The 25483-nt window shown below is 45.9% G+C and overlaps 1 protein-coding gene across 1 annotated transcript in view; it reads left to right on the top strand.

Annotated features, from left to right (window-relative positions):
• Positions 1-8602: 8602 nt before the first annotated feature.
• The window catches only part of ABCA3 (ATP binding cassette subfamily A member 3), an 82874-nt gene continuing 65993 nt past the window's right edge, over positions 8603-25483 (top strand). Inside the window, exon 1 of the mRNA XM_028705448.2 lies at positions 8603-8755. The gene's annotated coding sequence lies outside the window, so the exon portion shown is untranslated. The remainder of the gene's footprint in view (positions 8756-25483) is intronic.

Here is a 25483-nt window from a genome sequence, read left to right as displayed (position 1 = left end):
TGAAATTATGTAAGGGACTTTTTAATGGCCCTGTGTTCTGCTTTCTAGAACAGAAGCAGCCTTTTCCTCCCTCTCTGGTGTGCAGAAACAGCGTAATATTTGAAGAGCAGGCACAGCAGGTTTTTAGCTCAATACGTAGGCCTGGATTCACAATTTACATAACAGACATACCACCAGCCAGCTGAATGATGCTTCAGCTATCAGTCTTGCCTTCCCACTCATGCACCAGGCAAGCTTTCTGACTTTTTATTGTTTAATTTAAAATGGCACACTTGATTGCCTGTCAACTTTTTATTTATTTATTAAAAACAGCAAAGCCACATATTAAAATATATATATATTGTTGAGGCTATAGGAGGGAGAGGTGTGTTGCTGAGATCCTGGGTACAAGCCACTAGGGCCTCCACACAGCCAGTTTTACTTGTTTCAAATTGGATCACACTGCAGACTCGCAAAGCTGATTCCCCCCCCCTCCCAGAGCTTTTTTTGGGGCGGGGTGGGGGGAGATGAAAAAGTTTGTACTGAAAGTGGTGAGGATACTTCCAAACTAGCTGCACAGTTTAAAAGATCCTAGATCTTTCTTCACCCAGAAGAACCCTGCAAGGATGTGGAAAGGGCCCAACAGTTGTTCTTTCAGAATAAGTGAGAATATTTTTTCACCTGAGATATAGCCAGGACATTCCAGGAGCAACTTCAGTTCCAGCTTTGATTCTGAAAAACTCAAGAAAATTCCTGCAAGAATTGTTGTGTGTTTCTCTTAGCCTTCATACTATTGGGGTGAGGAGTAGGCCTGTGCAAGATATCAATATATTGTTTAAAACCAATATTTAGAAAAAACCGTGATAACCTTTTTTTTAAAAAAAGACCTGGCAATTTATTATGAATCAAGCACAGTATTGGAAAAGCTGGGGGGAGCCTAGGCCTCGCCCTGTGCAGCCCTTGCTAATTCCACCTAAGCTCCTCCCTGCCTCCTGGGAATCACAAGTTGTGGCTGAAAAGATTGATAAACCATGTGCAGCGTTTACTCCGCCTCCAGTTTCCCTTGCCTCCAGCAGCAGCAACTATCAAGAGAGCAGGCTGACAATAAAAAAAAATCAGACTCTCTCTGCAGCAAATCTTGTAGGTTGCTTAAGAAGGCTGGTCAGAGCTGGCTCCTTACTAGTCTGGACTTCTGGAGCCCCTTTCCTCCTCCTGTTCCTCCTCCTGTTCTCCTGTAAAAAAACATGAACAAACAAACAAAACAGCACCCTCCTCTGGCATTCGAACCTCTTCCTCTTTCCCCCCATCTCTGTATGTGCTCTACTTGGAGGGAGCAGTAGGTTGTGTGTGTGTGTGTCTGTGTGTCTGTCTGTGTGTCTGTCTGTCTGGTATACTGCAAAGAACACCCTGGGGACAAAGGGTGACAAGCGACAAATTGAAATGCAGCGAGAGGAAATGGTGAAAGCATTTGTTAAATAGGAGGACATAGATTAATATTTATAAAGTGCTGAAATCCACTATTAGAGCAATTGAATGTAATTTATATTGCAGTACTATATCTGCAATATAGTGCGGGTGGCGCTGTGGGTAAAAGCCTCAGCGCCTAGGGCTTGCCGATCGAAAGGTCAGCGGTTCGAATTCCCGCGGCGGGGTGCGCTCCCGTTGCTCGGTCCCAGCGCCTGCCAACCTAGCAGTTCGAAAGCACCCCCGGGTGCAAGTAGGTAAATAGGGACCGCTTACCGGCGGGAAGGTAAACGGCGTTTCCGTGTGCTGCGCTGGCTCGCCAGATGCAGCTTTGTCACGCTGGCCACGTGACCCGGAAGTGTCTCCGGACAGCGCTGGCCCTCGGCCTCTTGAGTGAGATAGGCGCACAACCCTAGAGTCTGTCAAGACTGGCCCGTACAGGCAGGGGTACCTTTACCTTTACCTTTTACTATATCTCCTTCAGACTTTGTAAGGTGGGACCTGTAACAAAATGCTGCACGGTGAAGTTCTACTGTTCACTGATCATGTCAGCCAGCCAGCCATGCCCTATTCCAGCACATTCCATTCCATTTCCCCTCCCAACAGTTTTCTGTTCTCCTGCCCCCGCCAGCAGTCAGTCAGCTTTCTGTGATCACTGAGCATACCCAGTCCTCAATGGGCTGGGTGGTGGTTGTTTTTGCAGAGCAGGGGTGGGAGAGAGACTACAGCGGGTAGGGTCCCCCTTGGGTTTTTACTTAAATGGTTTTTTTGTACTTCTGCAAAGCTGCTGCTATCTTTCCTCTTGTGTGTGTATGGTCCTGCTTTGGCTATATAAAGATTGGCACTCACACCTGAACACTGGTAATAGAAGGAACGATACACTCAAGAGTGTGTTGCCATTTGGATATCATTCACATCCCCATCATCTAGAGTAGGCTTCCTCAACCTCAGCCCTCCAGATGTTTTGAGACTACAATTCCCATCATCCCTGACCACTGGTCCTGCTAGCTAGGGATCATGGGAGTTGTAGGCCAAAAACATCTGGAGGGCCGAGGTTGAGGAAGCCTGATCTAGAGAACCAACTTGCCACTTTTTTCTGTTCTCAGACCCAAGAACATCTTGGTTTTGTTGCTCATTTTGCTTTGCTTTTTGTTAACATAGCCCAAGATCTGTCTTTTTTTGGGATGAGAATGTCGAATTTTGTCCTGTTAGACCAGGGGTGCCCAAACTTTTTTCGAAGAGGGCCAGATTTTAAGAAGTGCACATGCGTGAGGGCCGACCAAAGTTGTTGAGCTTTTTGAAGGCTTTTACCACAGGACATATACTGCCGCGGGGGCCCAGATTACCGGTAAACCAACCGGCGGGCCGGATTAGGCCCCTGAAACAGACTTTGGGCATGCCTGTGTTAGACCCTGTTTAGCCAGCACAGCCTCTCTGCATGTAGCTCTGGGGAACAGTCTGTTTTGTTTTACATGAGTGCTTACTATTCTATTGGTTCCAAGCCAGCCCCTTGAGGCGTGTCTCCAGGCAACGAGACGGGCTCCTGCAGCGGCTTATTGGGGAAGAACATCGTAATTGAGTTGTTTTGCTTGCTTTCCAACTGGAGATTTCTTTTTATGATGGTGGCGGTGTGTTTTGTTCAAACCCTATGGACAGATTTAAGGCAAGTGTTCTCCACGCTGCCTTCTTCAGGGAAATTCGGAGTGTTGGTAAGTCGGCCAGCAGGAAAAGCAGAATAATCTTATCAGTGTAGGGAAGGAATGGGCAAATGTGAGAAAGGAAGCCCTACTTCCAACTGGCAGATGAGTAAGACATAATCTGATGCAGGGCAAACCCCTAAAGCCTTATTAACCACAGGAAGCAGACTGAGCAGGCAATTCCAATGGAAGACTGATGGCAATAGAGGATATCGTTCTTATTCTGTATCAGTCCTAAGGAACTGGTACTTCTTCCAACTCAAAACATGATGAAGAACATGGCTGAAAACTAATGATCACTACTGAATACAAGATGGGTAGAAGGGGAGTAGAATGTTGTCAGTATTCCTTGCAGAATATTACACCCTGTTTCTGGTCCAGTGTGCAAAGTGCCTAAACCACACCTGTCAAATTATGAGTCGTAATAGGAACCATGTTTTAGGAGTCATGGGTGCTGCTTGTATAACTGGTATGTAAAAATCCCGATAGGCTAAACATTGGTGTGTGTTTTTTTATTAAAAACAAACAAATAAACCCACTATCATTATGCTTTAATGTGTGGGAAATTCTTGCCAGTTCTATTTAGATTTGTGACATCACATCACCATCTTCTGCCCATTGCTGGCATTGCAACTGTAAAGTTTCATTGAAACTCCCTCGAAAAATAAACTTACACGGTTTTGGATTGTCGCCAAAACAGCAGATAAGATGGGAGGCATTGGCATGCTTGGGAGAACCCTGAGGTTTGCAGAAGGTACAAAAAAGAGAGTCAGTATGGCACAAGGGTTACAGTGTCAGACTAGGACCTTGGAGACCAGGATTCAAATGCCCTCTCAGCCAGGATGCTCATATAATTCCATACCCATTCAACATTTCTCTGATGAAAATAGGGACGTCCTATGGAAAAGTGGGACATTCCGGGATCAAATCAGAAAACAGGATGACTTCTGCAAATCTGGGACTGTCCCTGGAAAATAGGGACACTTGGAGGGTCTGGGAGTCTCCGACACTGCAATATTTTGTTGGGAGTCCCACTTGCATTCATTATATGACTGAGCTTCCCGAATCCTCTGCAGAGCACACACTTCTAGATGCCTCATATGAATAAACCAAGGAAATGATAGGGTTATTTATATATACAACTCCCATCCAGCCTGAGGCCATTGTGAATGGGTTTTCACTACCTGCAAAGAGTGGTGGTAAACACACCCACACACACGCACACACGCACACAAGGACAAAAAGCTGTTGCTCAAGGCATCTAGTAACAATTGTTTTCTTACGGGATTAGCATTTTAAATTATTTAGTTACATTTTGATGGATTGTTATTGTTCACCTTCTTGACATTTGTGTACCCTGTGCAACCCCTAGATGTGTAGGATCAGAAGTAGGTCCCACTGAGTTCAAGTAAGTAGGCACAGGATTGCATCAATTGTCACCTTAGTATCAATTGTGTATTGCATTGTTCTATATAGTTCTATATAGTGAAGCGTTATAAATTGATTTTAAGAGCAATGTGTGTTTGTGTGTAGATAGATATATTGACATAAATGTGTGATCCAGCCTTCAAGACTGCTGCATGTTTATGGGCAAGAAAGGCTGTAACTCAGTGGTAGAGCATCAGCCTTGCATCCAGAAGGTCCCAGGTTCAATCCCCAGCCTCTCCAGATATGGCTGAGAAAGACTCCTTCTCTGAAATCCTGAAACCCACAAGTCAACATAGAAGATGATACTGGGCTAGATGGCCAATGATCTGACTCTGTATTCCTATGTTCCCTGTGAATTGAATGATGACATCTCCAAAGAGGGAGGTGTGAGCTTCATACACAACTAGAACCTGCACCTATCTCTGTGGGAGAGATTGTATTACAAGAGGTCGGTACATCTGCTTTTGAACCTTTTTCTCGTAACTTGAGAATCAGCCATCGATTACAGAAATGACACCCAAAGGCAGGGAAATAATGTTACGAAACTAAGCACCCTGGGCCCCTTCGGGAGGAAGGGAAAATATAAATCTAATAAGTAAACAATAACTTCTCTGATCCATTTCAGGTGCCAAGAGGTGGGTCAGGTGGGAGCATCACCCAATCTTTTGTGCAAGTAAACGTCTTAATTTCCTGCCATTGCACCATGGAGTGTGATGGATGAACTCTGTTGGGAAAGAGACAGACAGGAGAGTACAACTAGGGATGTTGGAGAATTCCATCAGAAACGGGAGCGGAAATTTCCACAGTTTGCATGTTTGTCAGAGATCAGGAATGTAAACCAAGCAAATGAACATAAGTGGCATGGGTATCATTTTGGCCTGCAAATATTATGTAAATCATTTCATTATTCTCTGCTGTGCTTTTGACACAGTTCCCATCAATTGAAATTGGGTGTGTAATAAATTATGCTAGTTTTTGGCATAGCGGATAGCCAGGTGAACAATGTAGGTGTTAAAGGTAAAGGTAAAGGTACCCCTGCCCGTATGGGCCAGTCTTGACAGACTCTAGGGTTGTGCGCTCATCTCACTCTATCGGCCGGGAGCCAGCGCTGTCCGCAGACACTTCCGGGTCACATGGCCAGCGTGACAAGCTGCTCTGGCGAGCCACAGCCGCACACGGAAACACCGTTTACCTTCCCACTAGTAAGCGGTCCCTATTTATCTACTTGCACCCGAGGGTGCTTTCGAACTGCTAGTTTGGCAGGCGCTGGGACCGAGCGACAGGAGCGCACCCTGCCGCGGGGATTCGAACTGCCGACCTTTCGATTGGCAAGTCCTAGGTGCTGAGGCTTTAACCCACAGCGCCACCCGCGTCCCCCAATGTAGGTGTTAGTGGAAGCCAAACGGGTAGCACAGAAACAGCGCTGATTGCAATAGACACAGGATGGGACAAAAATGGCTGCCTCTTTACTTCCCTAAGTGCAACGCTGTGGCATGTCCTTGATCGCTCAGTGTCTTTTGGTACCATCCAGCGTGATATCCATCCAGGCTGGCCCTGCAGGTTGGCAGTGGGAGGCACAGTGATATATATGCCAGTGGTGCATTGGGCAGAGGGTCTGGTTTGGTCACTTTGGCAGTTCCTTTTTCATAGCAGAAATTCCATCTTCCATGTAAAAAATAAATAAATCATAGGTTTAGAGGGGACCCAAAAGATGGCATCTAGATTTTGTACACACACACACACACACACACACACTGGGTGCAATTGCCAAAGTCTTGTTTCCACTTGCATTCCACCCCCTTTTAATTACAATAATAATAATAATTTCCCAAGTGTGTAAAGCTGAATGCACACAAGTTAAATGTGCATGTTGGGGGTTTCCTGCACCACTGGGCCCATCTAATCTGCCATTGGCTGCCCACCCCCATTTTCATACTCCAAGGGGGGGGAGTGCCACTTCCAATGGAAATCAAAGTATGCTCTTTGCTCCAGAACTGTCGTTTCCCCCCCATTGGCTGACTAAGGCTGCAATCCTAACCCTGCTTACGTGGGAATAAGCTTCTCGAATTCAATAGGAATTACTTCTGAGTACACACAGTTAGAATTGTGCTATAAGGCTGCAATCCTAGACATACTTACCTCGCAGTGAGCCCACCTTGAACACGGCAAGGCTTATTTCTGCTAAGATACCTCCTTGTTTAACTGAACATGCTTTCTTTTATCAAATGAGAACCCTACCTATTTCTCCATACTTCCCATGCAGGCAGAATTGTGTGTCTGAAACAAAATCAAACCTGTGTTTGATACTAAAAATAATATGTACTTGTGGTGGAAGGGCTTCTGCGAGCAGCAAAGACGATGACAGGAGGTGTGTGTTGCCTTGTAGAAATGGCTCTTCATGTCACCACCCTTAACTTCCCTCACTCTGAAACAGGTGTCAAAACAAAAAAAATTCCTTCCAGTAGCACCTTAATTATTTTTTTTGAATTTTTTTTTTTTACTATGGCAGACCAACACGGCTACCTATCTGTAACTGAAACAGGTGTGTATTTTACATAACAGCAATAGGAAGAGCCATAGCTCAGTGGTGGAACATCTGCTTTGAGTGCAGAACATCCCAGGTTCCGCCTCCAGCATCTGCAGGTAGAGCTGAGAGAGACTCCCTGCCTGAAACCCTGGTGAGCTGCTGCCAGTCGGTGTGGACAATACTGAGCTACATAGACCAATGGTCCAACATGGAATAGGGGAGCTTCCTAGGTCTTGATGACCATTAGGGGCGCTAGTGAGCTATCTTTCAACGCTCTATGAAAAATTGCAGGTGAAAACTTTATTACCCAGTATCTGTGATTATAGTTTATTTTAATAAGCTTGGTGCCGAATGATTTTTGTTCCACTGGCATGTCATAGGGCGAGATTATCCATATTATTGCTGCAGCCTGCAGAGGATATCCGTCTCCTCTGTACAGCCTGCACAACTGCTAAAAGGGACTAAAAGGGTGATCAGTCATATAAAACTGCTGTTTAAAGCGCAAGAGCGGGGCAATTCAGTTCTCCCCCGCCCCCGTCAGTTGGTAATCTTAGGATTGGCTGCGGGTGGAGGAAAGAGAACGAGTGAACGACTTTACATTGTTGCAAATGGAACTCTTATTTCCTAGGCTTGCCATACGTCAGGAAAATTCCTGACATGTCCTGGTTTGTGGGTGCAAAAAAATGTGTTTTTTGGGGGGGCGGGAATTGCCGAATAGGCAAAATGTCTGGGAAAACCCGGGTGTATGGCAATGTGTGATGGAAAAAGCAGTGGAAACAGCTCCACAATTTTAAAACCAAGTTTTTTGGGGGTCTTCCTACAAAAAGCTCAACAACTTTGCGCGTGTCAGGAATTTTATTCTTTCCTATGCAAATTGCAAGCCAAAATAAAGGGGTGGGATCCAACTAAGGACTACAGACTCGTGTTTGTCCACCGCTCCCTGCATTTAAGGGCACATGCTGCCGCTCTGTTTGGTGCTTAATAAAATAATTCACAAAGCACAAGTGGGTCACTGGTAACAGATTTTTTAAAACATGGAGTTTCCCCGGGAAAGGGTAAATCCGGATTAAAAATTGTGTGTGTGTGTGTGTGTGTGTGAGAGTGACGGGGGAGAGATCTTTCCCTGCCAACGACGACGTGGACGCTGCAAAAAAACTGCATGTATAATGAGCGCCCATCTCATAATAAACCCACTAATTTCGATGGCCAGTCAGCTTTCACAAGGCGCTTTGGGTCCAAAACCCAGCTGGGTTTAAACCTGCGACCTTTTGCATGCGAAACCGTTGCTCTGCAAGCTTTGCTCAAGAAGTCCTTCTCTTCTGAGGGTGGGGATTTGCGGGGTGTCCCCAAAACTCCTACAGACGTGCCTCTTCGGGCTCTTCTGCGGCAGATCCCCTTGCGGAGAGCAACCCAAAGGGGCGGAGCAGACGGGAAGGAGAAGACTGCGCCCCAGCACCTCTGACCCCTCCTTCCCCACCCTCTCCAGCCTCCTCCCCTCTCGGCGCGTCACGGGAGGCGGCGCCCGGGCGCATCAGCTGGCAACGAGCGGCCGCCTCCCCGGCCTGAGCCAACAGAGCCAGGATGGCAACGGTGCCGGCGGCGTCCGGAGCCGGTAAAGGGGAGTCGTCGCCTGCGGGACCCCGAGAGCTGTGCTGAGAAGGTAAGGGGCGCCGGCCCGCCCCCCGCCTCGTCCGCCTTTCCTCCCGACGGCTCTCCAGCCAGCGATGCAGCCTCCGCCGGCGTCCCAGGCACAGCCACTCCCGGGCGGCCTGCCTTGCCTCTGCCTTGCTTAGATAACCTTGCCCGGGCCTCGATCCCACCTGCTTCTTCCTTTCGTTCGTTTGTGTGTGCGCGCCTCCTCACCGGGTTTTGCAGCTGCTGTGATTTTCCCTTTGTTCTGCTGTTATATGTTTGTTTGTTTGTGTGTGTGTGGCTTTTGTAATGCGCCGAACCTGAAAGATCTTGAATTCCCATAAAGAGGAATTCGCCTTTTCACTCTCTCCATCCAGGACTGAGGCTGTATATCAAAAGGAAAGCCCCCTCCCGTTCCCCGCACTTCTGCTCCCCCCTACCCGTCTTGAAAACCCACCTTGCGTTGCCAGCATACAAAGGGCTTCCCAAAATGCTCTTCCTCCTTGCCTCCCTCCTTTTCCCTAGGTTATTTCTGTTTCCTGCCTGCCCGCCCTCCTACGAGACATCTCAATTTCCGTGGAGCACCGCTTTCCTCCTCTGTGCTTTGTTCGTGTTTCCTCCTGCTGCCCAGAACCCCCCCCCCCCGGTGTATTGAGGGGGGGGTGCAGAAGTGGTCGTCGGCGTGCAAGTTCTCCCCTCTCCCCCTCCCCCACGGGCGCCCTCGCTTTCAAAGAGAGGGGGTGTATGTTCTAAGGCAGCGCATGAATCATGCACCCTTCCCTATGACGTCACACCCTCCTCTGCTGGTGAGAACCTCATCCAGGGATGGGGTGTCGACCCAGTTCCTTGCTACCCAGGTAGGACCTTGGGGGAATTGGCTTAGGCTCCCTCTGTCTAGATTCAGGTAGGATGGCGGGGCCTGCCTTGCTCTGACACAAAGGCAGGGGGAAGCCAGAGGGCCTGTGAATCTGCTCCGGCTGTTGGGGCTGGGGCTGGCCTGTGCCAGAGGGCCAAAGACTTTGCCTTGGATTGTAAACAAAGCAGTTTCCCGACTTGCAGTGCAGGCTGGTGCATATGGGCAAGTGGGGCAGTGCCCCAGCAGCCTCACTGTGCTCTCAGCCAGCCTCTGCCTGCCTGCCTTCATCATTACCACAGGGCTAGGTGTCAGTTTCCGCTCCTTTTCCCCCTAATTTTTTTTAACCATTTGATAGTTATTAACAACAATGAACAAAGCTAATCCCGGGGCGGGGGGAAGCTGCAAGGATCAAACCATAATATCCTGTAAGAAAATATGACTTAGTATAAAATTACAACATTCCCTTCCAGAAAATTCAAAACCTACTTGAATTTGCATTCACGGGAATTATTTTATTGACAATATTTGTACAGGGCAACCAGTTTCCCCAGAATTTATTTATATGTTCACTTGCAGTTCTTGGCTGTTCTTTCCAAGAAGGGAGTAATGCAACTTTCAAGTTTTGAGCCATTAACATCTTTGCAGCTGGTAACAGATAAGATGTGACTTCAAAGGGAATTATTCTTCTTTCTTGGTGTCAGTGTTGCACTTTCTGCCTCTCCAGTTCCACCAGTTCATCACTGAATGTAGCTCTGCTGAGGAAGATCTCTGGCCTTCGTCTTTTTTTGAATAGAGGTATAATTCCAGTTCTGTCTTTGATATTTGTTTTGGATGGGAGGAGAATATCTCTTCTGTAAGGAAGGATTCTCCAGGAGGTGGAATAGCTGGACTGTGTAAGGTACGTGCTGGAGAAGTTTTATTCAGGACCATAACACTTGTGAAGAAGGACCATCGCTCATCCCTGGCAGCTTCCATTAAAAAAGATGTCACAACAGCAGTTGATGAGATGGACTTTTCTCTGCCTTGGAGCTGCTAGACAGATTTGACAGTCCTTGGACAAATAGTCTGAGCTCCTATGAACAGCTTCCTGTGTCTCTAGAGTTCTGCCTGGACACTGGCATCTGCTCTTAAGGTCAGGTGGTTGGCCACGGTGGCTGCTTCAGATGGGAGCGGTTGGGTGTCGTAATGGCAACAGAGTGAGAGGAATAGACTGGGTCACAGTCTCCATCTAGCTCACTGTCCTCCCTGGCAGCAGTTCTCCATCTCTGGCAGAGGTTTTCCACAACTTGACTGCAGGCCAGGTGCAGCCCTATTGGCCTCTCTATCTAGTCCACTGGCCTTTCTAAAACTTAAGTAACTACCAGGATTTGAACCTGGGACTTCCTGCATGCAACGTAAGTTCTCTACCACTGAGCTATGGTCTTTGGGGGTGGGGTGGCAAGGTTCGGTGGTAGAGCATTTGCTTTGCATGCAGATGGTCCCAGGTTCAATCCCTGGCATCTCCAAATAGGGCAGGGAATGTTCCCTGCCTGAAACCCTGGAGAGTTGCTGCCAGTCAGTGCAGACAGTACTAAGCTAGATGGACCAATGGTCTGACTCTGTATACAGCTTTCTACATTCCTTTCTCCAGGTCTTTTTGTTCAGATCTTTCAGTAGGGGCATAACTATTTTTTATTCCAACTAGGCCTGTGTAGGAGAAGTTTTTTGGGGAAATGGGTCCCATGTTTCCTGTCCATATTCTTGTGCAACTTCCACTCATTTCAGGGGGGATTTGCAAAGCAGAACTTCCAAGTGGATCAGCTCCTGTGTTAGCGGGAAATGTAGCCTTTTTCTTCTTCTTTTGCGCTTTGGGCCCTGGAATGTTTTGTGCTGGTTGCCTTAATATCTGTAATGCTAGGGCTCAGTTCACATCAGTGAATGACTCCAAAGAGCCTGTGAAAAGCTCTCTTCTCACTGCTGAGTAACCAAAGCCTGCCCCCATTCATTGGAGATAATAGGCAGGGAGTCTGAGGGTGAAATTTCTAGACAGTTTTGAATTTCCATCAGTTTCCCTGTTTGGGAACCAACCATGATTCTTACCTGATTGTAGGTTTGGTGACAGTGGTGTTTTTGGTCCCCACTAGCATTTATTAGCTTCAAAGGAAACACACATGTATCAGGAATGGGGAATTGGTGGCTTTCCAGATGTTGTTTCTGCAACTCCCTTCATCTCAGGCCAGGACAGCCAATGGCCCTGTGTGTATGTGTATATGTCTGTCTGTCTGTCTATCTACCCATATGAACTTTGCTCGAGTCTGATAATATTAGTTTGCACTTTGTCTCTCTTTATTTGAGTTTAAAATTCTAGACTGGAATAGCAGAGGTTATTGCAAAAAGCCCCCCAGCCCCAGCCCAGAGAACGGCTTATCTACCTTGTTTGTCTCCTGCTGCAAACAGAGAAAAGCTCTCTATTTAGAAAATAGTGCCAAGCCCTTGAGAGTCTGAGAACAAGGAGGGCATCAAAAGTAATTGCGTTTTTTAAAAAAATATTAATTCCTCTTTTTTGAATTTCAGGTGATATAGTTTCCATTCTCCCAGATTCATATAGAGATTTTGATTTCTGCCTGTCTCTGTGGACTTTTGCAATAGAGCAGATCCATACCATACATTTAAAGCACATAGACTTCCCCAAGGAATCCTGGGGACTTTAGTTTCACCCTCACAGAGCTACAGTTCCCAGCAGCCCTAACAAACTACAATTCCCAGAATTCTTTGGGGGGAAGACCATGTGCTCTAAATGCATGGTGTATGCTCTGCCCCTAGTTTGTAGTGTAGATTGATTTGGATGTATGTGAGGGGGTTGTGCTTGATGGATTGTAGCCCTACCAAGCTCTATGGATCTAGGCTCCAGGTCGGACACCTCTGTGAGCTTAGCAAATGGTGTGGGGTGGAGAATGGATTGGCACACCCTGAAGGCTTCAGGTTGAGGAGGCCCACCCCCAGAGAGCCAACACTCTGTCGCTGGGTTCAGTGGCTTGCACAACTGAACAAACACTCCAGGAAATGTGAAGAGGGCGTTGATGAAAGGATCAATATTTTAACAGCTAGAAAATTGGGCTCTTAAGAGGGAACAAGTCCCTTGGGAATAAAAGAGAGCTTTTGTCAGGAGAGGAAGGCGGAACGTGGTGTTTAACTAAAGGTAACGTTGGGCCTCCTCCTTGTGGGATTCATTAGGATGCAATAGGTCTCTGAATGAGGTCACTGTCTCTCACACACAATGCGCTCTGAAATGTCAAGTGTCTTATGCCATCTGCACTCTTCCAGGCTCTTCCACACAGCCTTGGTTTCGTAATTTCCGATAAAACCCATCTCAAATGTGCCGCCTGGTCTGGAGCCGTGGTTTGCATTGGCGCTTATCATCAGCACCATCTCCTCCTCCTCCTCCTCTGGCACAATTTCACTTTTGCCTTTTTGCTGCAGGTTACTCCAGGGCGAGTTATCTTGATACTGCAGTGCACAGTGGTTGGGGGAGGAGGAAATGTAGATTTCGGCAGTTTTACTTTACCCTCTGCTGCGAAAGCTCTTTCCTTGCGAGCAAGCTAGGCATGCAAAAGTGCAGGGAATAGAAGACTTCAAAGCCGCTGGAATGCAAAGCCCACAGAGAATTTTCCAGGTTGGTACTACAAATTGAAATAATAGGTCAGGAAATACTCATTTTGTAAAGAAGCTGCGCAAGGCAGTTAACCGGTTGTTGTTTTTTTTAATATATAAAAAAGCAAAATAAATCAGTTCCAACAACACTATAAAACAATTTCCAGAGAAGTAGCCATGCCAGTATGTGTAGCAAAAGCAACTAAAGAGTCTTGTGATGCTTTATTGACAAATTCATTATGGCATTAGTGAAGGGTCATTAACCTTTCTGGGCATGTTTGCAAACTGGAGAAGCTGTTGTGAGCACACCACCCACCCACCAGGGAATGCCACTTAGGGTACATGTGCCCTTGCAGGCACCACACTGGCAATCCCTGGCATAAGCATTCATGAACTCAAGTCTAGCTCAGGTGCTTCTCTGCCAGGCATTTAATGCAGAATTGCCATGCTTTGTCCACTCGTGTCTAACTTCCCAGTGGTTCTTCCAACTTTTCTTAGACTGCAGAAAGTCAACCCCACCACCTCACCCCCATGCTGAAGAATTGAAGGGTAATTCACTCTCCACAGATGTGGATGCCTTCAGCTCTATTTTTCTGTCGTTTTGTTTTAAGGGTGGGGTTTTGGTATGGGCAGGGACATATTGGGAAAGGGAAACTTTTGATATGGGCAGGGACATACTGGAAAAGTTAATCTATCACCACGCAGCCCACATTCCTTGTAACACTTCCGGTGGGTAACATGTTACGACATTTAAATCATCATTTAATTTAATAGTTGGTAATTGATCTTATCATTATAATTATCACTAAAACGCTTTTCCACTTTGGGTGTGTGTGTGTAAATATATATACAGTATATATATATTATATGGATGTCATGGGACCTTGTGGCGAAGGACAAGTAAGAAATTGAATGAATTCTGTGTCCAGGTCACTTCTGGATACAGGGGCCACAACACGAGAGGCATTTCAGCAGAGACTGGCCAGCCATTTCCCAGGGGTAGTGCAGTTGTACCATACCCTCCATTAAGATTGTGTGCAGGTAGCTTTCGGCTAGATGACCCCCCAGAATCACTTCCAACTCAAATGCGATCATCAGCACTCTGAATTACACCTGGGAGCACATGGTAGATCTCTTAATGCTGATAAAACAAGCTTTTCTTTTCTTTTTAATATAATGGGTCCCTGTCAGTAATCTGACTGCCATATTCTGAACCAGCTGATGTCTCCAGATGCTGTTTGGGTATTTGCTGAAAGCATCATTCTGATATTCTGAAAAAGAAATGAGCCAGTGATGATAGAGCAGCGAACTGAATGTAAGGTCAAACCTGATTGCTGGGTTGTCTGCCCTCTGCCCCCCAGCTGTCTAGACCTGAGTTACATCCTTTAAAAATGCAGCGGTTGTGCTTGATGTCTTATTTTGGAAATTATAGTATGCAGAGTGATAGATACAATTTTCCCTTACGTACTACTAGTGGAAAGCACCTGGTGTGGCTCAGAAAGTGTCATTTGCTAGTTTCTAGGGCTGTGCACACCTGACTTAGGGTCCCGATCTGGAGCCATGGACTGGCCCAATCTGAATCTGGGTCAAATAATTATTGGGGGAGGGATGTTGTTTAATTAGGGTTTTTAAAAAACCCCATATGGAGCGTCTACCAGTTTCCAAACAAAGACAGAAACCAGTTTCTCCACCGGGGAACCTCATTGCCAAGCGGGGCAACAATATCTAAATGCATAGAGAATGGATGGACAGAGAGACAGGCAGGCAAACCACTTTCCAAAATACGTAATACTTAGGACCAGTGGATGTGGAATATTCTTTCAGGGTATGTTCACAGCAGAGAGAGATTCTTATATGCGCAGAGATGGGATGGAGCATACCTATGGGTGAGCACATGACCACGAGTGATGCAAGTCTGGAAACAGAATGATCTGCTCCTCCCTAGCAATAACATATTTAATACACCCATGCCATTTGGTCCTGAGCGGCAAGCTCTTCGGTGTGAATTCCTGACCAGCCCATTTGATTCTGCAAGAGTTGTGACATTGATTCCAGTCAACGTGGATGGGTACTTTGAACACGTAGGAAGCTGTCTTATACTGAGTTAGACTATTGCTCCATCTAGCTCAGTATTGTCTACACTGACTGGCAGTGGCTGTCCAGGGGTTCAGGCATGGGACATTCTTCCAGCCCTACCTAGAGATGCCAGGAATCGAGCCTGAGACCTTCTGCATGTGAAGCAGCTGTTCTGCCCCTGAACTATGGGCCTTCCCTACTGTGACATCAGTGATGGGTGATCTTGCCAGTAATAAGCAGGCTGAGGATATTCTTTTAAAAAGATCCTGGAAAACACCAGCAAAAATGTCTGGGATATTTCAGCAAGTTGTTACAGGTTTCCCTTAAGATCTCCTTCCCATTGGCCTTAGAACACCTCACCTACTTCTCTGCACGACTGACAGTTTTAATCTCTTCCTCCTGCTGTCAGGAGATTTCCAGATACTACTTTTGGAGTGGCAATTATTCATTTGCTGTCCCTTTTAAACCACAGCTTGTGTGCGTGTGTTTGAGAGAGAGTGTGTGTTTGAGAGGTATGTCATTGGATAATAAGAGTGTTCCATTTCTTCCTGGATTTGTTCCCAATTTTATTCATAATGCAAGAGTGTAAGTTATACCAGACCTAGTGAATGCCTTCAGCGAATGGAGGAAGATGTACAACTTATTTGTTGATAAGCCCCTGAGATAAACCTCTATTCACAATCAAGCAGGACGTAAATCTTATTAATTGAATAAATCATTTTGATTTCCTTTTCTTTAGCCTGCCTGCCAGTCCCTGTGTACATGCAGTTATCACTCTTACTTTTCCGAGTTGCTGCACCAATGTCAAAATCTGGCTCAGAACCCATCTGCACCTACAGATTCACATCGCTAACATACTGCTTTAAACAGTCATGGCTTCCCCCAAAGAATCCTTGGAGCTCTGGTTTGTTTTAAGGGTTCTGAGAGTTGTTGAGAGAAACATACACACCCCTTATTTCCCTCAAAAGAGCTATAGTCTGCAGGGTTCCCTAGGAAGAGGGGCTGGTTGTTAAACCCCCTCTAGGAATTGTAGCTCTGGGAGGGAAATAGAGGTTCCTAGCAACTCTCAGCACCTTTAACATTTGGGAAACCCCTGTACAGTGGTACCTCAGGTTACATACGCTTCAGGTTACAGACTCCGCTAACCCAGAAATATTGCTTCGGGTTAAGAACTTTACTTCAGGATGAGAACAGAAATCTCAGGGCAGCGGCGCAACAGCAGCGGGAGGCCCCATTAGCTAAAGTGGTGCTTCAGGTTAAGAACAGTTCCAGGTTAAGTACGGACCTCCGGAACGAATTAAGTACTTAACCTGAGGTACCACTGTATTGCCGAGCGTCTCCAACAGTAACCACACTGTGCCATTTTCTATTTAGCTACATCTTCTTCCTCTTTTCTCACGTGGGCACTGGGAGTGCTTTCATTGCTTCTCACTTGCTGGATCAGGCCAAAGGTCCCATCTAGCCACAGCATCCTGTTTTCACAGTGGACCACCAGCTGCGCCAATGGAAAGCCTGCAAGCAAGACAACAGAGTTCTCTCACATGTGACTATCCTCGTGTTTCCTCTCAGGAGCGCAAAGCAGTGCATGTGGTTCCAGGCGTGTGTAGAGAAGGCAGGGGCAGCTGGGTACACTTGCCCCGGACCTCTAAGGGGAAAAGTTAGGTCGGTGCCCCCGCCAGGGACCTGCTGGACTTACGATGTCAGGCAAAGAATTAGACTCCCTCCTGGGGCCTCAAACAAGCTCTGCACAGGCCTGCGTGGTTTTCCCATTTAATCATCACAACAGCCCTGTGAAGTAGGCTAGGCTGAGAGGCTGTGACTGGTCCAGGGTTCATGGCTGAGTGGGAATTGATTCTGGATCAGTTTGCAGTTCTTGCTGAACACTTTCCTTGGCGCCACTTTATTTGAAAAGCCTATTCCCTTTACAGTTTTGTGAGTACAATGGTACCTCGGGTTACAGACACTTCAGGTTACAGACGCTTCAGGTTACAGACTCTGCTAACCTGGAAGTAGTACCTCGGGTTAAGAACTTTGCTTCAGGATGAGAACAGAAATCACGCGGCGGCAGTGTGGCAGCAGTGGGAGGCCCCATTAGCTAAAGTGGTACCTCAGGTTAAGAACAGTTTCAAGTTAAGAACAGACCTCCGGAACGAATTAAGTTCTTAACCAGAGGTACTACTGTAATTATGTAGTGTGCTGTGTGGCTCTAAGTGAAATTTAAACAGCAGTAAAGATGGAAGCTGATTTTATTTTCCCCTGAGAGGCCTCATCTTATCTTTGTTGACAGGTTATATGCAGATTTCTGTCATGCTCCAGAAACCTACGAAACCTGTTTGACCGGCAGGACAGAAAGAAATTGTGTCCTTAGTGGAAAATTCTGTCTGTCCATCCGTTCATTGCTGTTGCTTATCTCCAGCGTAATGGACCTTGATGATGGAGTGTTATGCTAACTCTCTACTGGGGAGAGTTCACACAAAACTGGTTAAAGAGCTATCTCTGAACCAAAAGTCCTCCTCCTGCTTTTTATTCGTGCCACATACCAAAGCATGCAAGCTAAGCCTGGGATGGAGGGAACCTGTGACTCTCCATATATTTTTGGGAACTGCAACTCCTATCATCTGTGACCGGTGCCCACACTGGGGCTGATGGGAGTTGGAGTCGAACAAAATCTAGAGCACCACAGGTTGCCCATCTAGAGCTTTGGTCTCTGTAAACAAATGGATGTAAATAGATTCCAGATCTTAAGTCTCTCTCTCTGGCAGATGTTGTGATTGTTCATCATTGCTTACATCTGGGGCGTTAACAGTCTCTGTCCCACACATTGTAATCATATAACTAATCGATCACTGTGGTCTGCAGGTGAGGGCTTCCTGCAGATGCCATCTTATCAGGACGTCTGCTCCACACAATGTAATAGGAATTGGACCTTTAGTGTTGCGGTACTTGCCCTTGGAAAATTAGAGGCATGGAATTTTTCAGCAAATACTAAATGCATTCCACAAGCCTTTTAAGTTGAGATCTTTCCAAGACTGCCTATATATTGGAATTGTTTTAAAGTTTATCTCCTGCTGTTTGCTGCCTGGGGCTCCTTTTAGGAGGAAGGGCAGGATATAAATTTAATACAGAAATAAATGATTTGGTGATAAGGGACAAACTGCCCCTGTTTTTAACCATATTATTGTTAAGAGAGCCGGATGAGAGAGCTGGAGAGGGTGAAGGAGCCTGTACCTTTCCTAAGGACTTGGTTCTTTAGGCAGAAGGGGAAGTGTGTCACTACAGGGTTCGTTGCTGAAGACCAGAGAGGAAGTCTCTAGCAAAACCAGGGGAAATTGACTCTCTGCCTCTTATGTGGCAACCGCATGGCTCTTGACTCTCCCAAGCAGATGTGTTCTTAAAAGCAGAACAAAGAATCCCTGTTTTCCTTCTGTTCCAGAGATCTTGAGTACAATGTGTACTAACTTGTTGAAATTCCCCAGACATAAGTGACGTCCCTCCCATCATATTTACTGGTGTTTTCAAGGGTCCCCCTGTAAAAGAATGTTTCTACCTCTTCAGCCTGCTTGCTGGTGGTGGTGGCAAGCTCATCTTACGCTGGTGTCCCAATGCAGAAGGCCCAAAGCTCTGAGATAAGAGCACCTGCTTTGAGGTTTCTTCAGCAATCAAGTGGGTGTATAAATTCTGTTAAATGAATGAATGCAGAAAGTCCTGGGTTCAACCCCTGGCATCTCCAGGGAAGAGAAAGAAACCCAGAAGGGCTGCTGCCAGTCAGTGTGGATGGTACTAAGCCATATGAGCCCAGTGGTCTGACTCATTGTAAGGACCGCTTTCTATGCTTGCACTGACCCCTCTTATCTGTGCCACATTAAATGCTCAAGGCCCGTGGGACCAAAAGGGGGAGGGAGCAAAATAACCCACGGTACACAAATGTTGCTAAATGACTCCTTTATTTTCTCCTTGATTGCTCTCGGTGCCTTGTGAGAGGCTATCTGGCCTCAGGGTTGCCTTTGCCTTCCCAACCCCCAAAACTTGACAGGAAGTGGTCCTGATGCTGCTAAAACAGGCAGAGACGAGGTTCCAACGAGGCAAGGCTGTCTGGTGTAACCGTTCAGGTCAGAATCCCAGCTTCTCCAGACCTTACGGCTGCATCAAAGTGAGCTGAAACGCTGCCTTTTTTGCAGCCCCAGTTCCTATGGAAACGGTGCATCAGAAGAGCGAAGAACGTGGCGAGGGCTTTAAAGGAACCTCTTGTCTCTCCACAAGCTGCTTTTGAACTTGCTTGCCCTCCTTGCAATGCGATAGCTTGGCAGCAGAGCTCATCTGTAGCCAGCCATGTGGCTGGGAACTCATATTTTGTATTTTAATGTATTTTTATTGAATTTCAAGATAAGACTACAGATATGAAGAAGAAAAGGCATATAACCAAACGTTGGTGTAGCTGAGGATCTAATGCAGTATTGTTATATATAATAAATGTTCTCTCTCTTTTAAAAAGCTATTGTTTTGACTCAGCTGTGCAGGTAACAGAGAGGAAGTGGGACAGTCATCAAAAGCCTGTAGGCATAATCTATCATGTTCCCACAGACTTGGCTATTTCTGGCTAAGAGATGTACATATTTTGATCCATGGTAGATTGAATGAAGTCCTTGCAGCTTTGCGTTACCCTGTATCAGCCTGAATGCTATCTTTTCCAAGATTGCTATGTAGAGAAATGGTCTAATTCCTTTCAGGGACCACATCTTTTGTGATTTATTTCTAGCGCAGAATAATACAGTGCTGTATGTGCTTATAGCAGCCTTTGGATTTCTAGCTATTGCATCAGTGTGTTACTGATGCTGAGAAAGCAGAGCTTACAGGTAATGTGAAGAGGCAAAGGTGAGCCCAGAGGGTGGCTATGAAGGGCTAAGGAGAGATGAACTATTCAACATGTGCGGTGCACATGTGTCTCATTCCTAGTGGTGCTGTCAGGTCAGGACTTTGTGTCCTAATCCACAGGGGTTCCCACCACTGTAGTTAAGTGATGGCCTAAGCAAAGGGAGGCCAGTCATTCCCAGGGGGCAAGACAAGGCAAGATCAGCACCTTGGAGAGGGATCAAGGTATGGGTTTCAGGACCACAGCCGGTGAGTCTGCAGTTGAGACATAAAGTAGATGTTGTCTCAGCAATGTCCTGTAATAACTGGCAGATCTTTAACACATGATTAGGTATTCAATTGCTAGAAGCCCCAGCTTTCCTCATGAATATGGAATATCTGGTCAGTTAAAGGGGCAGTACTTTTCCTTACAACTGCTGGCTTTTCCTAAGCCCTGGAGTTTCAAAATGTGGTGATATTTCCTTAGGGCTCTCTTAATCCTCTGAGGAGCTTTTGGATCAGTAATGAGAATCTAGTGGCAGAGGAGTCTCATTGGGGAAGAAGATATGGGCTTCAGGATCCCCAGCTCTACAAGCGACAGACCAGGGGGTGCGGATCCATCTCCTCTTTAGGGCTGACAGAAATGGAAGACTTTGCCCATGAGAATTCCTGGTCAGGAGGCCATGGAACTCTGCAACAGAAGGTCAAATTTCATTCAGCATAATGAGCCCCCCAAACGTGAAGTTATACACATTACTTAAAAACATAACTATGTTTGGTAAGTAAGCAGTATATAAATCAATAAATAATAATACCTTCTAAAGAAGTAGGGGGTCTAAAATTACCTAGCTGCAGCACTGCTCATTCTCTAGCCTGATCTGTCCCCACGGTGCCGGCTGGTGGGTCCATAACTCAGTAGTTGCCCACGTTTCAAGACATGGCATTTTTGGTTAAAGCAAGTGTGGGGAATCTCAAGCCCAGGTCCCAAATGCAGCCCTCCAAATCTCAACCTTCTGGACCCTCCCAGCCTCCACTCCTCACCAGTCCTGCTTTGAGCCTTTTCACTGGCTGGAGTGCATTTCTGAACTGCAATAATGCCTCTTGCTTGTTTGGATAGAGAGTGGAGAAGTTTGTGTGTCTGTGTATGACTGTGTAGACACCTCTGACTACATGCAGAGATTCATTACATACCCACAACAGCAGCACCTGAGCATGACTGCTTTTATTCTAAAAGGCAAGTTTCTAGTCCTCAGCCCTGCAAAGGTTAGCTTGATGAAGAGACCTGCATGGGTGGTTCTCGTTAAAATCTTAGGTGAGCTGCACAGGAAAGGATTCTAGCTATTAATACTGAGGGTTTTACATATCACTTAACCTCTCCTTGTTACTAGCAGAATGGATTATTTATGCAGAATAAACTTATGCATGTTCATGTGCATAATGAATCAAGGTAACAGAACTCAGGGCATAATACCGGTTGCTTTCCTATGCATGCCTTTTGAGCCTCAGGGCTGAGTAGATGCGATGTTAATTGTGTGAATTCCACACAGAGGTTGTGGGGGACGGAAGGAGCAGAATGGAACCATGGAGGAGGGAGAGTCTATCCCTTCCACCCTGTGCCACAGTCCTGGTAAAAATGGCATCCCTCTTTGCATTGAGAGGAAGCCTCCATTGTGGAAATCTTGCTTATTTGACTCCTGTCGGCATCAGGGGTAGAGCTGTTCTTGTGATTCTATAACCAGGGTGCTGCCACAGAAAAGGCTCATTTGTGCATGGATAGCTGCTCTTTCTGCTTTTGCTTCTTTGCCATGGGAATCTCTTCATAGATCAAATCAATTCAGGCTGCAAAGACCTGCAAAGTGTTGTCTTTTGAAGTGGGTGGAATTGTTCGTTTCAGTTTCTCATTTTTCCAATCTTAAGTAGGATTTTCTACATTTCCAAATTGGTTTGCAGTATAAAATAAAGTCCTTATGAAATTTCACCAGCATTATAGTATTAATTTATACACACACAGACACATTTTTTTTTGCAAACCAGTTTTTCCTACTGTAATGCTTTTTAGTATGTTACTTTCACAGATATATGCATTTTTATGCACTCTTTACCCCCATTCTGTGCATATTTGTACACTTTACTTAGCTGGAGAACTGCATTATAAAATTCAGGTAAGTGCAAATTTCAAAGAATGTCTGTGTTTCAGCTGGTGTGTTATTTCAGAAAGTGAAAATTAAATAGGTTCACCTTTAAGTGCAAACAATTAAATTTCTTTCCCCCTTCCTAATCATGTCTAAAACAGGGGATGGGATGCATTTTTGTGCATGCTGCTTTCAGCATTTGGATAGATGTGAATTTCAAAGGATAGCTGTGTTTCAGTTCATGTTTTGTTTCAGGAAATGTGGATTCGGTAGGTTTGCCTTTAAATGCAAACTGAATCAAATTCATCCTTCATCCCTTGTTGCCTCTGTAGCATCCTTGTCTTGCGAAAGATCAGAGATGGTGCTTTGTTAGCCTTTCATTGATTTGTCTGGTTTCCTTATAAGCGTGGGCCTCTGGTGGTTTGAGGCTTAAAGTGAGATTATGGCGGTTTTGTCTCTGGAAGCCCATCTCTTTGATGAGGGTGTTTTTGGTTTTCAGACAAGGAAAAGGTAACATTAAAGCTTCTTGTCGGTTCATGGGTACCCGCTTAAATCAATAAGAGGAAAGCTGCCCTTTGTGTTGTGGAAGGAGGATAGCAGAATTGTCTGATGTTGCGGGGGGGGGGGTGTGGCTGGGCAAGCTGCTATTCCTTTATTTCCCTTTAAGTTGGCAACTTCTCTTCCTGCAGCAAAGATGAGGCTATTTTGGTTTTGGGGAAACAGGTAGAGAGGGGGAAATGCATGAGCGAGATAAAGGAGCTCTCTCACTCATGTTTTATAGCACCATTCCCTTTCTTATGGGAACTCCAGAAATAGCTGTGCTGAGATCTAGAATATGGGTGGGGGGGTCTCAGCCCTCCAAGCCTTTCTATCTGGTCCTTGGGAATCTCCTGAGGCCACACCTCCTCCCTAGCCACTCCCCTTTGTCCCAGGCCATACTTTGTCCCAAGCCCTGCTTTGCCCTCCTTGTGTGTTCTTGCCTGGCTGGATTGCGTCCTTGCACTCTGATCATGCCTCTTGGTTCCCTGGTTAGAGGACAGAAAGGGATGTGTGTAGGAAGTAGCCTACTGTACAGAGGCACAATTGTTGCTCTGCATATGTTTGCCTCTGGCCCCACCCACCACTGCCACGTAGCCCCTGGGTTGCCCAAAAGGGGATGTAGTCCTCAGGGTGATCAAAATTCCCCATCCCTGATCTGTAATGTTGGACTTAGTGCCGGTCTACTTGTTTAGAGAAATTGCATGGTATGGAAGTGAGAGCTGGACCATAAAGAAGGCTGATCGCCAAAGAATTGATGCTTTTGAATTATGGCGCTGGAGGAGACTCTGGAGAGTCCCATGGACTGCAAGAAGATCAAACCTATCCATTCTGAAGGAAATCAGTCCTGAGTGCTCACTGGAAGGACAGATCGTGAAGCTGAGGCTCCAATACTTTGGCCACCTCATGAGAAGAGAAGACTCCCTGGAAAAGAACCTGATGTTGGGAAAGATGTAGGGCACAAGGAGAAGGGGACGACAGAGGACGAGATGGTTGGACAGTGTTCTCGAAGCTACCAGCATGAGTTTGACCAAACTGCGGGAGTCAGTGAAAGACAGGAGTGCCTGGCGTGCTCTGGTCCATGGGGTCATGAAGAGTCGGACACGACTAAACAGCTAAACAACAACAACAACAACAACAACAAGACCAGACCATTTCAGATGGTTGGGGGTGCATGCTTTACTACTTTCCTGTAACCATGTTTTTAAAAAGAAAGAAAATAAATCCTTCTTGAATGCTGAAAACCAAAAGGCCAGGGGCTGGATCTTCCGTCCTGGGAATTTCCCCCTAAAAGGTAAAAACAGTCCCAGGGCAAGGGGGAGTCAGAATGGGACTGTAACATTTGGGAAAAGGCGGGTTTGACTTTTTCCCTTTTCCACCTTGATGCTGCTTATTTGCTCCACAAGGGGACAAAATCCTGTTTACTATAGGGGTAGCATTTGGCTCAGAAGGTGCTGTTGGGGAATTTCTGCATTTGGCGTTCCTTCAGGGTTCCACTTTATCCCTAAATCAGTGCCTGGAAGTGGCCATGGGCTGGGTAAGGGCCAATAAATTGAACAGAGGAACAAGACAGAGGAACTGTTGTTTAGCCCTGCCCCATAAACCCTTCAGAAGTTCAACCTTAAAAACTTGAATTTGTGAGGGATGTTGTCACTCAACAGCATGGCTCAAAGTGAGATGATAGTGAAACCAAACTAAATTATGTCTGCCTGAAAAGAAGTGGGATGATATCCTCATCCCACCTCAATCATGAAAATTAACCACTGGATCGACTTCAAAATGGCCGCCCCTTGAACTCTCCCTTCATATCAGCCAAGTCTGCATCAGAAGGGGCTTTAGGGCAGGCCTCACATCCCTTCCTGGCCTTGAGATCTTGAGCATCATCTTCATGGTATTCCCTTCTTAAAAAATAGTTTCTTTTTATTGCTCTTTTAGTTTTTCTATCCCTTTGTGTTGGTGGAAAAATAATGTGGGGAGGGTGAAGCTTGCCTCTGGCACACCTCAGGCGACTGTATCAGTTTCCGACTGGTTAATGACCTGCAAACCCAGCAAAGTCCTTAGGATTTATAACCCCTTAAGTACTTGTTACGCAAGAGCCTTAGAATTATATTCTGGGAAAATAAACACTGTACTCAACCCACAGTATGCTGAAACATAACAGCTGCGAAATAGAAAAATTATTTACCCCAAATGTCTTCAGGAAGATTATGGAAGTCGTTGTGATTTATAGTGAGGGACCAAAGCACTTGACTTTCATAGGCCATAAAATAGCTATACTGGGATCAGGAAAGGCTCTGGTATTAAAAATGCGAAACAATCAAAATTAAAAACTTTGCAACCTGTCAGTGCTAGCAAATGTAGTGCATGGGTGCTAAACATAACCTGCTTCATTTATCCCATTCTCCTGCTCCACCGCACAGTCATTTTGAAAATATAGCCGAACTTTGAAATAATGGCTAAAATACTGCCGAGCAGATGCAAAGTTTTAAAGGCTGCTGTTACCACAGAGCTTTTCCCATTGGTGTTACTTCAACCAGGTTTTCATCCCTCAGTGGCTCTTCCCTTAAACTTTTTGTAATATTGCTCTTATTGGCAATATGTGTCACCTGAGCGGGTGTTACATCATGCTGCAGATTTGCGGTCTGGTAAGACAAAATTGCATTGCATGATTACAGTA

Source organism: Podarcis muralis, chromosome 14, assembly GCF_964188315.1.
Source record: "Podarcis muralis chromosome 14, rPodMur119.hap1.1, whole genome shotgun sequence".
Taxonomy (NCBI): domain Eukaryota; kingdom Metazoa; phylum Chordata; class Lepidosauria; order Squamata; family Lacertidae; genus Podarcis; species Podarcis muralis.
This window is presented reverse-complemented; position numbering and strand designations above follow the sequence as displayed.